General features: G+C 50.3%; 3 non-coding genes across 3 annotated transcripts; 1 reads left to right on the top strand and 2 right to left on the bottom strand.

Moving 5' to 3' along the window:
* Positions 1 to 8992: 8992 nt before the first annotated feature.
* Positions 8993 to 9152, bottom strand: LOC127584475 (U1 spliceosomal RNA). The gene has a single exon (XR_007958401.1). It is a non-coding gene; the product is annotated as a U1 spliceosomal RNA (small nuclear RNA).
* Positions 9153 to 10644: 1492 nt separating this feature from the next.
* On the bottom strand, positions 10645 to 10716 carry trnag-ucc (transfer RNA glycine (anticodon UCC)). Its single transcript has one exon. It is a non-coding gene; the product is annotated as a tRNA-Gly (tRNA).
* A 603-nt stretch (positions 10717 to 11319) lies between these two features.
* trnad-guc (transfer RNA aspartic acid (anticodon GUC)) lies at positions 11320 to 11391 on the top strand. The gene has a single exon. It is a non-coding gene; the product is annotated as a tRNA-Asp (tRNA).
* Positions 11392 to 12615: the final 1224 nt, after the last annotated feature.

Here is a 12615-nt window from a genome sequence, read left to right as displayed (position 1 = left end):
GGCCCCAAGATGACACTGAGGAGGAGAGACCAGCAACAAAACGGAGAAATACCTCAAATCACCCGTCTGTCGTGCTGTGGGGAATTGTGTGAGTGCGGCTTCAAACTTTTGGATGGTGAGATGTAGGAATGTGTACACCAAGCTCCGGGCAGAATCCTCTCTCTCCAGAAGTTCCATCAGGAACCCGGACAGGAACTGGGAAGGCTGCAGATTGTACTTGATCATATCTGCATCTGTAAACACAATCTTCTTCTTGGACGCTCCTGTGAAGACCATCTGACCAACCCTCAGTAACACATCACGGGGACTTTCAATCTCACGGCCATGGTTTTTCAGGATGTTGTAAATATAGTAGAAATATAGTTGGGTGATGGTCTTGGGAACTCGCTGCAGGTCCCTGTGTTTTTGTGTGAAGAAAGGGTCCAGTGCCAGACAGAGGATCCAGCAGTGGGAAGGGTTGTAGCTCATTGTGCACATCTCCTCCACGTGTTTGAAAACAGATGCTGCCACCATCTGATCTTCAAAAAACCTGTAAAAATATTCCTTCCGTTCCTCACCAACAAATCCCAGGATTTCAGCTCAGACACTGATCTCCGCCTTTTCCAATAAATGTAACGCAGTGGGACGGGTGCTCACCAGCACTGAATACCCTGGGAACAGCTTGTACTGGATTAAATTGTACACAATGTCAGACACTTCACACCACCACTCGGGATCTAGGCACATGTGCTGAGGTTCTGTGTCTCTCCGACTGTCAGCAAAATCGATTCTGTGCTTGAATTCATCCAAACCACTGAATATAAACAGAAGTCCCTCTCGGTTCTTCCAGATCTCTGCCAGGATATTCCCAAAGTAAGGGTACTGATCCAGAATCAGTTCCCTTATATTTATTCTACAGTTAAAGGAGTCTAATTCCTTGAATTTGAAACTGAAGACAAACTGCAAGTGTTGGTATATTTTCCCCGTGGCCCAGTCAGAAACAATCTTTTGCACCATTGTTGTTTTCCTGATTCCTGCCATTCCGGCCACTGCTGCCGAACTCCCAGATTTGGATTTACTCTGGGAAAAGCTGCTCTGAAAGGATTGCTCAGTCCGGATTTTTTTCCAATTCTCCCCGGAGATGTTCTCTCTCCACTCCTCTTGCCAGCAGCACATGTTCCACAAGTCTCCAATCTCGAACAGTAGAAATCACCGTGAGCTCAACTAGGTGGAAAACTTTCACCTTCTCCCTCATCAGGATCGTGTTCACTCTCAGTGTTTCAGTCTGTGTCCGCAGACTATCCTTGTGTTTCTGTTGAACATCTACCATGGGAACAGAAAAAAGTGTCGGCAACATTACACAAAATTTTAACTTAAAGAATATCAAAATTCTGACTCAACACTCAGGGGTAGAAGATTACAATTACTTCAATTAGCTGCAGAATATAAACTTCAGTGAGCAACAGCCAAAAAAAAATCAACTTCTCATATTCAGAACCAAGCTGTGAAGGTGAATGTTCCTCCTGATAATTTAAAGTACCCTGCCTTCCTTCTGGTAGACAGTTCGCTTTAAACTACAGTTAGCACTCTTCTTATGGACCACACATTGAAAGTTCCTCTATGAATCTGTAAGGAGTTGTTGAACTGCTCATTGTGAGGAAGTAAAGGGTTAAAAACTTTAACCATACGTATAGATGATAGAAAACATACCTCGCAAGCAAGAGTACGCAAACTGCTGACTCAATGGATAAGGTGTTAATTGCTGTGTCCGGGACCTTGGTGGCAGGCCAATATACTAGACGATAAGGGTGGTGGGTGTAATAAACAGACAGGAGGAAGCTTGTTTTAAACAATGAGGGTGAGACCTGTCTTTGAATCCCTTGATTATAACTCAATCATGTTGGACAATAGGTGCGATGTCTGTCTTTGGTTCTCTGAGGTCTGAACGAAGCTCGTGGAGCCGAATTTATTGAGTGTGTGTGACAATATCTGTATAAATCACTGTCTGCTGCTTTGGACTGCGGAGAGCTCCGATAAAGACACTGCATGAGAGTTTGAGTTGAATTCTCCCGCAGTTTTCTGCTAATAAACGCGCTTTAACAGAATTAATCTGTGGCACTGTGTTACTTTGCAGCAGACAGGAGTGGGAACTTAAAATCGGGACACAAATTTAGCGAGCCAGCTAGGAGTCCACAACAAGGTTTCGGAAGCGGCGTGAGTGAACGACGGAGATAACGACTACCTGAGACGGAAGGGCCCACAGGGTAAGATTCAACTTGATCCCTCTCAGGGAGTCGGACACCTGATCGATCGCTTCGCTCGTCGAATATCCCCTGACGGACTCCTCGCGAACCTACCAAGTGCCACAGGTAAGAGGGGCTCTGGGTTCCGAGTCCCCAGTTAGCTTCGAGTTCGGGGTTCGAGTCCTCAGTTAGTTTCCCGTTCGGGGTACGAGTCTCCAGTTAGTTTCAGGTTCAGGGTTCGAGTCCCCAGTCAGGTTCAGGTTCAGGGTTCGAGTCCCCAGTTAGGTTCAGGTTCGGGGTTTGAGTCCCCAGTTAGTTTCGCGTTTGAGGTTTGAGGCCCCAGTTTCGGGTTTGGGGTTCGAGTCCCCAGGTATGGGTTTGGGGCTCGAATCCTCAGGTTTGGGTTTTAAGTTTGTGAATTTTAAGGTTTTGAGCTCTATGTTTTGAGATCGGTTCTCCGGTACTCCCACCCTGCCTTAGACTGGTTCTTGAGGGGAAATCCCCCACGGGAAGGTCAGGAATCTGAAGTGGGTGAAGGAAAGAAACAGATCTTACAGGTAATCACAGCGATTTGTACCGTACGGTTGGAAAAAAAAGTGGGACAAACTCTCGATAAGTCTGGGTCTGATACCCCACTAGCTAATTTATGTAAAGATGATCCGAAGAATGAGAGTAACTTCCGTAAATTATCGGCATGCCTCAATAAAAAATTGGGAAATGAAATGTGGCCACTGGGGGGGACTTGGGATGTGGAAAAGTGACTAAAGGCAGAAAGGGCGATTTGGGAGCGGAATACAGGGGGAAAATGGAAAATATTAATGTCGACGGAGAAAAACGGCCGAAGACCTAACAAATAAATCTAAACCGAGTAGTTGGGAACATAATGCACGCAGAAGGGGAATTAGTGTGTGTGATGAAAAGGGAAATCCTAAGATTTGGGGAGTCCTAAAGTCTCAGTGTGGAGACCACGATGCTGAGAGGAACAGAGGGGAGAGAGCAGGGGTAGATCAAGAGAATAAGGAAAAACATAGGAATGAAAATAGAAAAAAAAGGATAAAATGGAGATACCTCCCGACATATCTGGCGTGCCCTTGCTGTTCCAAAGTAATGATACAGACGAAAGTGAGGAGCATTAGATGGTCCGACCCAAAGCCCCTATTAACCCCCCCTTCACTGCCGCCCCCATATAATTCGCCGAGTCTGAAAACAGTTCTGCTCTCACCACCAAAGACTGCTAGCAAAGTCCCGCCCCAAGGATAATTCTATGGCCCTATTGCATCCCGAACTAGAATTCAGCTTAGATTGAAAGAAAGCCCGCATACAAATGGCTCTACGGCCACTGGCAGGTCGTGTCATAAACTGAAGGAGCTGGGATTCCGAGCCCACCGACTTGAGGTACAGGCAGACACAGGCCTTTATGGAGTTCCCCAGATACTGCTAGAAGCGACCCTGACTTATTACCTCACCCCTTTCTTGATGACAGACTGTTTACAGCACCATCAGCCCCACCGACTCCCTTCGGATGATCCAAGCCCCGATTGATGGGCCGCGTCGAAAGCTGAGGTAGGGTTCACCCCAGTGACCCCAGTCCAAATCCGTATAAGACCGGGAGCATAATTGCCTTCTGTCCCACTATACCCCCTTCGGAGAGAAGCAGTTGATGGAATAACCCATTTAATAGATTCATTCTGCAAACAAAGCATCCTGGTTCCTTGCCAATCGCACTGCAACAGTCAGTGGTTGTTTATTCCTCCCATACCGTAAAGGCACTCCTGACCTCCCATCAGACTCAACACCTTACCCAGGCCCGCTTAAACCAATACAAAGTAGCGCTCCTGAATAACCCACTCCTCGCTTATGAAAAGAATCTCCTCCAAGCCAGCCATCCTCCTCTCTAACAAATTGGCCATCATTAAATGCTCAGCTCACCTCTCAGACACCTCCCTAACACAGGGAAAAAACAGGCCGGACGCAGAGGCTAAATTGGCAGCACACCAGGGGTCTAAAGTCACTTCGACTGCGGAAATCAGGCAGTTGCCTGCAAGCCAAAGATAACAACGCAGGACACCCCACATAGTCACTGTGCAGCACTTACAGGGGAATGCCCTTGACTCAGAAAAACAAGTATGGAAGGCGCATGGGTGTATGCACTCTGCGCCACATGGCCTCTGGATTACTTCAGTCGGTGAAGTATGTATACCTGATTCCTTGTTACCAATGCTTATTGATGGCCTACATTCTGACGCCCACCTTGGCAAGGAGGGAATGAGTAACATTTTACTCTGTAGCTGGTGGCACCCCAGATTGAAGGCAGCAACACACAGCAAAATACGATCATGTTTGATATGCCAACAAACCAATGCTGGGAAAAGGGTGAGGTGCACCCAAGGCAAAAAAAAACCTTGCCAGGTGGTCCTTTTGAATGTATACAACTTGATTTTATTGAATTACCGAGTGTGCATTGCTATAAGTACTGTCTTATTATTGTTGATGTACTTAGTAGATGGATTGAAGCTTTTACAACCACCTCAAGGCCTCAACGGTGGTGAAGTTATTGCTTACAGAGATCATACCAAGGTTTGGGGTACCCCGACAAATAAGTTCAAATAATGGTCGCCACTTCATAGGGAAAATAAATAAATAATTGTGTGAGGCACTGCATATCGAACAGCATTTCCATTGCACCTACCACCCTCAGGCAGCGGGTAAAGTAGAACGAACTAACAGCACCCTGAATTAACTAAATTAGCATCAGAGATAGGTCTAACTTGGCTGAAGGTTCTCTCCTTAGCATTATACCACATGAGAATTACCCCCCACTCGGCCACTAGGGTGTCGGCTGCCGAAATTGTCTATGGACGTATGGGAAGAACCCCATGGGATGCTGTCACCCAGCCCTCCACCCAGGTTGACCTTAACATCATGGGGAATGAACTGCAAAGGTATTTCAAACAACTTACGTCCTCTTTAAGGTTTCTTCTTTCACAGGTGGAGAGTGTCTTTAAACCACTGGAAGGACAGAATACGGAGTTGCCTGACCAGGAAGTCTGAGATTTGGTACGGATACGAGATTGGCAGTGCCCTAAACTAGGATGTCGGTGGAAGGGCCTCGTCCAGATACTACTCCAAACTCCTACAGCTGTGAAAGTAGAGGGCCAGGAATGCTGGATTCATCTGACTGACTGTAAACGAAGGCCACCAGAGGGAAAATGATGCTTCTTAAATTTGGACTCCGTACCATTACCGGTACTCTTGCATGAGCATTAGAGGATAATTTGTTTCACAAAGCACAAATACAACTACACCAGAATTGCACCGTTTGCTACCTCATAGCAGAATCAGTGTAAGGTCTTTTTGCAGCCACACCTGCTGGAGCCCCAGGGCTCTCTTAAAATATGAACACTCAAAAACAAAGTATATTGGGCAGACGGGAACTTACGGGAGGGTGTTGCGGGGTAAATGCTTTGTAAAGGATGGGGTTGAGGGATAGCAATCGACCAGCACCTTATATCATGTGCCACCACCACTTGTACAGAGAGAATATGTAGATTTAGGGGGGGGGGGGGGCGGGATGGTTCAGGTATGAGTGTGCCACCACTAGGTGTGTTAAATTACTTGCAAGGCAACGATGGGTTTGTGGGGAAGGGAACGGATCCCATGTAAGATTGTTAATCTCTCTTTAGAATTGCTAACCAGGGAGAATTACCTGAGAAAGCATGGGAGAAATGTTGTTGGAATCTCTTGGTATTCTCAGATGCCCAGTCCACAGTAATCAGGTAGTGTAACCTGTTACCGGGCTAAGGAAGGGTATGTGTTCCTCTTTAACGGGACTTACATTACTGCCACCCCCATTCTACCAGCCTGGTCTGCAATAGGGACGATCGGGCCGGTCACGGTCCCCTGCCCCCAGAAGGCTCATGTCCGACAAAGACTTGTGTTGCGGTCAGTTACTGAGCATTTGTGTGAGGACTGGAGGGATCTTATTACGTTGGGATCTCCCTTTTCATCGTTAGGCTATGGGTTTCTGAGTACCCTCTCTCTGGGGGTTTCGGCAGCAACTATAGCAAGAAAAAAAAATGGAACTACTTTATTTGTGGACTGGCCGTGCTGGGAAACAGTACCACAAAGGGCCTGGAGGCAGTGAATCAGGAACTGGCGGAGCCTCGACTTTATGCTCAACAGACCCCGTATGCTGTGGACTATAAGTTAGCTCAGCAAGGAGGAGTATGTGCCATAGTAGGGGACAAATGTGTAACCAATGTGATAGATGAGTCCTACAACATTTCCCGTGCCATTCAGGACATTCAGAAGCAGGTAGGTAGCTTTAGACAGGGACTTACAGGAGGGGCTGTTTGGTTGGGGCGCTACTAGGAGGATCGTGGGCATCATACCTGCTGCATGGAGCAGTTGGGTTAATCGTTATTATTATAGTATGCTGTGTGGTGCTGGCCTGTTTAAATACCTGTTGCAAGGTCCTTATTAGTAAATTCTCGGCCCCGTTCTCGGCGCCCCTCGAGGTTATCATGTAATGATAAAAAGGAGGGAATGAGGAAGTAAAGAGTTAAAAACTGTCACCATACTTATAGCTGATAGAGAAAAAATACCTCGCAAGCAAGAGCACGCAAACTGCTGACTCAATGGATAAGGTGTTAATTGCTGTGTCCGGGACCTTGGTGGCAGGCCATTATACTAGACGATAAGGGTGGTGGGTGTAATAAACAGACAGGAGGAAGCTTGTTTCAAACAATGAGAGTGAGACCTGTCTTTAAATCTCTTGATTATAACTCATTTATATTGGACAATAGGTGCGATGTCTGTCTTTGGTTCTCTGCGGTCTGAACGAAACTCGTGGAGCCGAATTCATTGTGTGTGTGACAATATCTGTATAAATCACTGTCTGCTGCTTTGGACTGCGGAGAGCTCCGATAAAGACTCTGCATGAGAGTTTGAGGAGAACTCACCCGCAGCATACTGCCAATAAACGCGTTTCAACAGAATTAATCTGTGGCACTGTGTTACTTTGCAGCAGACAGGAGTGGGAACTTAGAATCGGGACAACGCCGTGCCTGCAAGAACCTTCACCTTCCAACCTGAAACGTCACCTGCCTTTCTCTCTGCACCGATGCTGCCCGACTCGCTGCGTGTTTCCTTCATTTTCTGTTTAAAATTGTCTGGGTCTCCTTGATCCGGATCCCAGCACCGGTCCCTGGTCACCGCCCCCCAACCCGGGAACGGCCCATTTATTCCCGCTCCCTTCAGGTTGTCTCTGTGGCGCAATCGGTCTGTGGTTCGAGCCCACTCAGGGACGCTGGCGATCCGGCAGCTTTTGCTGTGCGTGTCCTTGTCAGCTGGGTAACACTGCGCTGTCCGGAGGCCGCCGCTCCCTGCTGCTGCCTCACTGAGCTCAATGAGGAGCCCTGGCTGCGGGGACTCAGCCCCGGGAGTTCGGATGTTCTGACTCCCTTTCATCGGAACTGATTGTCCTTGGAACTGATCGGTGTAATGTTGTGTTTCATTTGTATTTTGGACTTTGATCATTCAGTTTCACTCAATAATTTCTACCCACGGACGTTATCCAGAGACAGGTGAGAAAATGGAACAGGGAAGTGAACTTAGATGATTAGCCATGAACTTCCTGAATGGAGAGCGGACACGAGGGGTCGAATGGCCTGCGCCATTTCTTATCCTCTCTGTTTCAGTGACAACGATTTATGCTCAGCGGGAGAAACACAGGAGGGAGCTTGCTTCTAAAGCTGCCGCAAGAAACAATCTGCTGGAGGAAATCAGGGGGGCCCAGTAGCATCTGTATGGGAAAGGAATAGTCGATGTTTCGACGTTCCGAGTCGGATCCATGCATCAGGTCCCTACATTCGTCCTGATGCAGGGCTTCAACCTGAAACATCGACAGTTCCTTTCCTCCCGTAGATGCTGCCCGACCCGCTGAGTTCCTCCAGCAGATCGGAGACACAGGAGACTGCAGATGCTGTAATCTGGAGCAAGACACAAAGCGCTGGAGGACCTCAGCGGGTCGGACAACATCTGTGGAGGGAAATGGACTGGGGAGGTTTCGGGCCGTGATCCTTTACCTGATCGCTTGTATCGGGGATAGAGCTCAGTGGGAGGGCGTGCGCTTTGCATGCATGAGGTGCCAGGTTCAATCCCCGGCATCTCCATGCTGGTGACCATGATATTTGAACAATGCGCGGTAATTCTTGGAGAAACTCGATATTGCCGCGAACCCCAGTGATCTGGGGAGTGATATCCTACAGAGATAAATCATTTCCAATCTTTTGGTCATTAACTCCCAGACATCCCCCTCTTTGGTCTGTATTGTTCTTTTTTTGATTCATTTTCGGGATCTGAGCCTTACTGGTAAGGGCACGGAGTGAGGAGAAAGGATCCCCGAGGATGACAATCTCGCTTTGTGCCGGAGTGAAGTGTCGGGCTCGGGGCTCGGGCGGCATAACCACCTGCCGGCCTGTACTGAACCGTCCCAAGAGGGAGAGTCAGAAACTCGCCCTTGCCGACACAGGTTCAAAACCTCAGCGGGGCAGAGCGCAGGTCTGGGGTCTGAGCGGAAAACAGATTGTGCAGGTAAAAGATCAGGAGACTGAACTGTCATTTGGAGAGGCGGAGGCGATAGAATTGACGAGTCGGGCGGCAGCTTCAGTCTCGTTCTGAACACTGAAGGTATCCGTTCCCACAGGCGACAGAGAGGCGCGGGATAAGGTCACACCAAGTCGAATGTAATTCTAGGTTTGACTGGAGATCAGGGAGAGCGCGACCACTATCCCCACCACCACACATTTTACAGTCGGGTGTCCCACATTTGGGACATGGCAAGCCTCAGCACACCTGGAGTGCAGTAGGCGAGCCTCAGCCCGGGAGAACAGGCTTGTGATCCCCGTCACTACCCTGCCGGGTCAGTACACTGGACCCTGCTGCACCCCGCTACTCCCCACCTTTCACTGTCCGGTCCGGCAGCTTTGCTCTGGGAATTCGAGCCGCCGTTATATCCAGAACACGGAACACACAGGGGAAGATAAACGGAATGTCCGACAGCAGGGCCGCAGTAACAGGGTCAATGAAATCATGTCAAACACAGTCATTGCTGAAATGTCGGGAAACAGGTATCCGGCTGGGAGAGAGCACCCACAGTACTGGGATAGTGACCGGATGGGGCAGGAAGTAAGGTACAAGGAAAAGAAGTCAGACAGACAGTAAAAGAGAGACAGAAGGGAAATGTCAGGAAGGACAAAGAAGTCAGCGAGGGAAAAGAAACGACACATAAAAATGATCGAAGGGAAGGCGGGACATCTACAGCGCAGCCACATGATACAATGTTTACCCAAGAGCAGTGGCGCAGCGGCAGCGTGCTGGGCCCATAACCCAGAGGTCGATGGACGAAACCATCCGATGCTATTTACCTCGTCGGAAACAGCAATTTACCAATGAAGAGAGAATCTAAACTCTTTACACACAGTCACAAAGACGGGAAACAAAACGAAAAGATCCGGGCCCGTCAGACATAAAAATGGGACATTCCCGTTCAGCATTGGGAGTGAGGGAAGCCCTAGGTGGACAGGAGAGGCTGCGGGGGGCGGTAATCATCAGGAGGTGGAGCCGGGACAGACTGGGGGTGTTTTCCCTGGAGTGAGGAAGGTGACGGGAACTTGGAGAGTTATCTCACATTAACTTCTCCCCATTGCAGACATGTCTTTCACCGGAGGGCATCAGAGGAAGAACTTCCTCTCGAAGAGGGTGTTTGGAACCTGGAACCCACCCCCCTGAGTGGGTGCCGGAGGCAGAGACTCTCGCCATGTTTGGCAAGTATCCAGACGAGACCTTGAATCGTCAACACCCTGAAGGCAACAGACTCAGTGCTAGTTGGTGAGATTGGTACAGATTGATACTTAATGGTCAGCATGGACATGATGGGCCGAAGGGCCTGTTTCTGTGCTGCATGACCCTGCATGCAGTGGAGAAAAGCGGGTAAAGTTTCTCTGGGAACGGAGGGGGAGTGAGGGAAAAGATCCCACAGGGTGAACACAGACAGAGGGCGGGGGGGTGGGGGTGAATACACTGACGTCACTCCGTGTGAACACGTCACTGGACATGCTGGGATTTGTCCTCGTTTGTTGTAGGAATCTGGGATAGAAGGAGAGCAGGAATCCACACTGATCCGTTCATCGGTCTCCGGAAAAGCTGAGGGACGGGAATTCCTTCCCTGATCATCTGACCTGCCCACAAGGACTAACAAATAATGGAACAGCGATGGGATCTCTCTTACACCCACTGATCGAACTCATTGAATTCAGAAAGCCTCACGCGAGTTAGCAGGATTAGACCGCTCGGCCCCTCGTGTTCTGCACAGATCGTGTTCTGAGGGGTTGAATTCTGAGGAGATTAAAACTCTCCAAGCTGCGATGGCCGGGAATTGAACCCGGATCAACTGCTTGGAGGGCAGCTATGCTCACCACTATACCACCTTCGCTCCGTGATGCGGCAGAGATTCGGGCACTGAACCGTCTCCAGTGTTGTCTGACTCTGTGACTTGATCACCAGTCCCCGAACTGCTCTCTGACGGGTCATTCCTCACTCTGCTGCAGTCCCTGTTCCGTCCAGTTGATGTCGGCACCCTCCAACAGACCGGAGTCACACAGCACCTGGTGATGATTCACCCGGGATCGGACCGAAGTGAGAGTCGACCTCTGTGACAGTCGAAGGGACACAAATCGTTTCCTGCCTCACACATCAGACAACTAGGAAATCAATCATGATTAGAAATGTCCTTTCCAACCACACGCAGCTTGGCCCGAATGAGAGTCCCACGTCCGCCCAGTTCTTGAACACGATTGGTGACTGAATCGCTGGATAATCTTGAGACGCCTCCAGTCACACAGTGAGGTGGGTGTCTGAAAGATGCCAGTTCACAGTCAACGAACAAACACAGGGATGATCCTCTGAACGCTCAGGCACCCTGACATCCACATGACAGACCACGTACTCCTGCGGGCTCCTCGTTAGTATAGTGGTTAGTATCCCCGCCTGTCAGGCACCCTGACATCCACATGACAGACCACGTACTCCTGCGGGCTCCTCGTTAGTATAGTGGTTAGTATCCCCGCCTGTCACGCGGGAGACCGGGGTTCAATTCCCCGACGGGGAGACGGTTTTTCTGCTTTCAATGTTAACTGGAAACAGCAGAGAATTTTTGAACAATAAAATGTAAAAGCGACAAAGAATTTGGTGTCGCAGTGATCAGTTCATATTATATTCGGTATGTGAAACAGCCCGGTCTGCAGTGAGCCCGCGACGGGAGAGTCTCCCGAGAAGGGACTTCGTGTTCAGCCTCAGGAACAGCTGAAACATTTCGCAGAGAACGATCCCAAGTGGACATGTTTTACAGTGGACGGGTCCCGGGTGTAAAGCCGCCCTGTCCCTCCCCCAGCCCCGGACCCTTCGCTCAGACTCTGATCAAAGTGAACTGGGGAAAGGTCCGGCTGGGCTTCCCTCTGTGACGTCAGGGGGACATGACCGCATGCGCCGAGTAGCCCCGCCCCCGGCCCTGATTGACACCGGGCGGCAGCGCACATGCGCCGTGTGCTGCAGCTCCGCCTGTGAGCGCCATTCCCTCAGCGAGAGGCGGGAGTGGGTTTAAAGCAGCCGGGAATGGAGAGCTCCCAGGTTCGGGGGCAGGGCGCTGACAGCAGCCTCCTTCCAGCAGCGCATCGCTCTGGGTGCGGCTCCGCAGATGGGCTCAGGGATCGGCATGGAGTCCGGACCTGGGGCAGTGGAGGCGACGGCAGGTGGGAAGAGGCGGAGTGGAGCAGCGACTGGTCCCGGAACATGGAGTGATTGGGGAGGGAGAGGCCGTTCCCAGGCTGTGGGTGGGCAGGCGGGGGAGGCTGAGGGGGAAGGAACTGCAGGTGACGGTCATTGCTGCTTCCTCTCCCGAGACCGGGGGGGGGGGGGGGAGTCCGCGATTTGGTTCCCCTCTCCCCGTGTTGTGTTGTTACTGAACAGTGGACACAGAGCAGGACACTCAGGGTGGGGGTAGTTTTACAAGGAGCGTCTGTTGCAGGCTCCCGGTGAGAAGTGTGGGGGACACAGTTTAAACAGCGGCTGTTTGTCTCCGGTTGGGCGGCGAGTCCCACGGGAGAGGTGAGTGGAAATGCTCGCTGTGTAGATGTCCCTGTTCCATGGGCAGTCCCATTCCCGGATCCGTGCCGGGATGTGGCGGTGTGTGTGTCCCTCACTTGGTGCGGAGCTGCCGTCCTCTGCTGGTCGGCAGAAGCTGAGAGCTGCAGCCCTGCAGCGGCCTCACACACTGGCACTGGCTGCACCGGTCGCTTCACACAGCCGCCTCCTTTTACCTCTCCCTCACTGATAC

Source organism: Pristis pectinata, chromosome 29 (assembly GCF_009764475.1).
Source record: "Pristis pectinata isolate sPriPec2 chromosome 29, sPriPec2.1.pri, whole genome shotgun sequence".
In the NCBI taxonomy this organism is placed as follows: Eukaryota; Metazoa; Chordata; class Chondrichthyes; order Rhinopristiformes; family Pristidae; genus Pristis; species Pristis pectinata.
The sequence above is the reverse complement of the archived record's forward strand: the minus strand, read 5'-3'. Positions and strand labels throughout refer to the sequence as shown.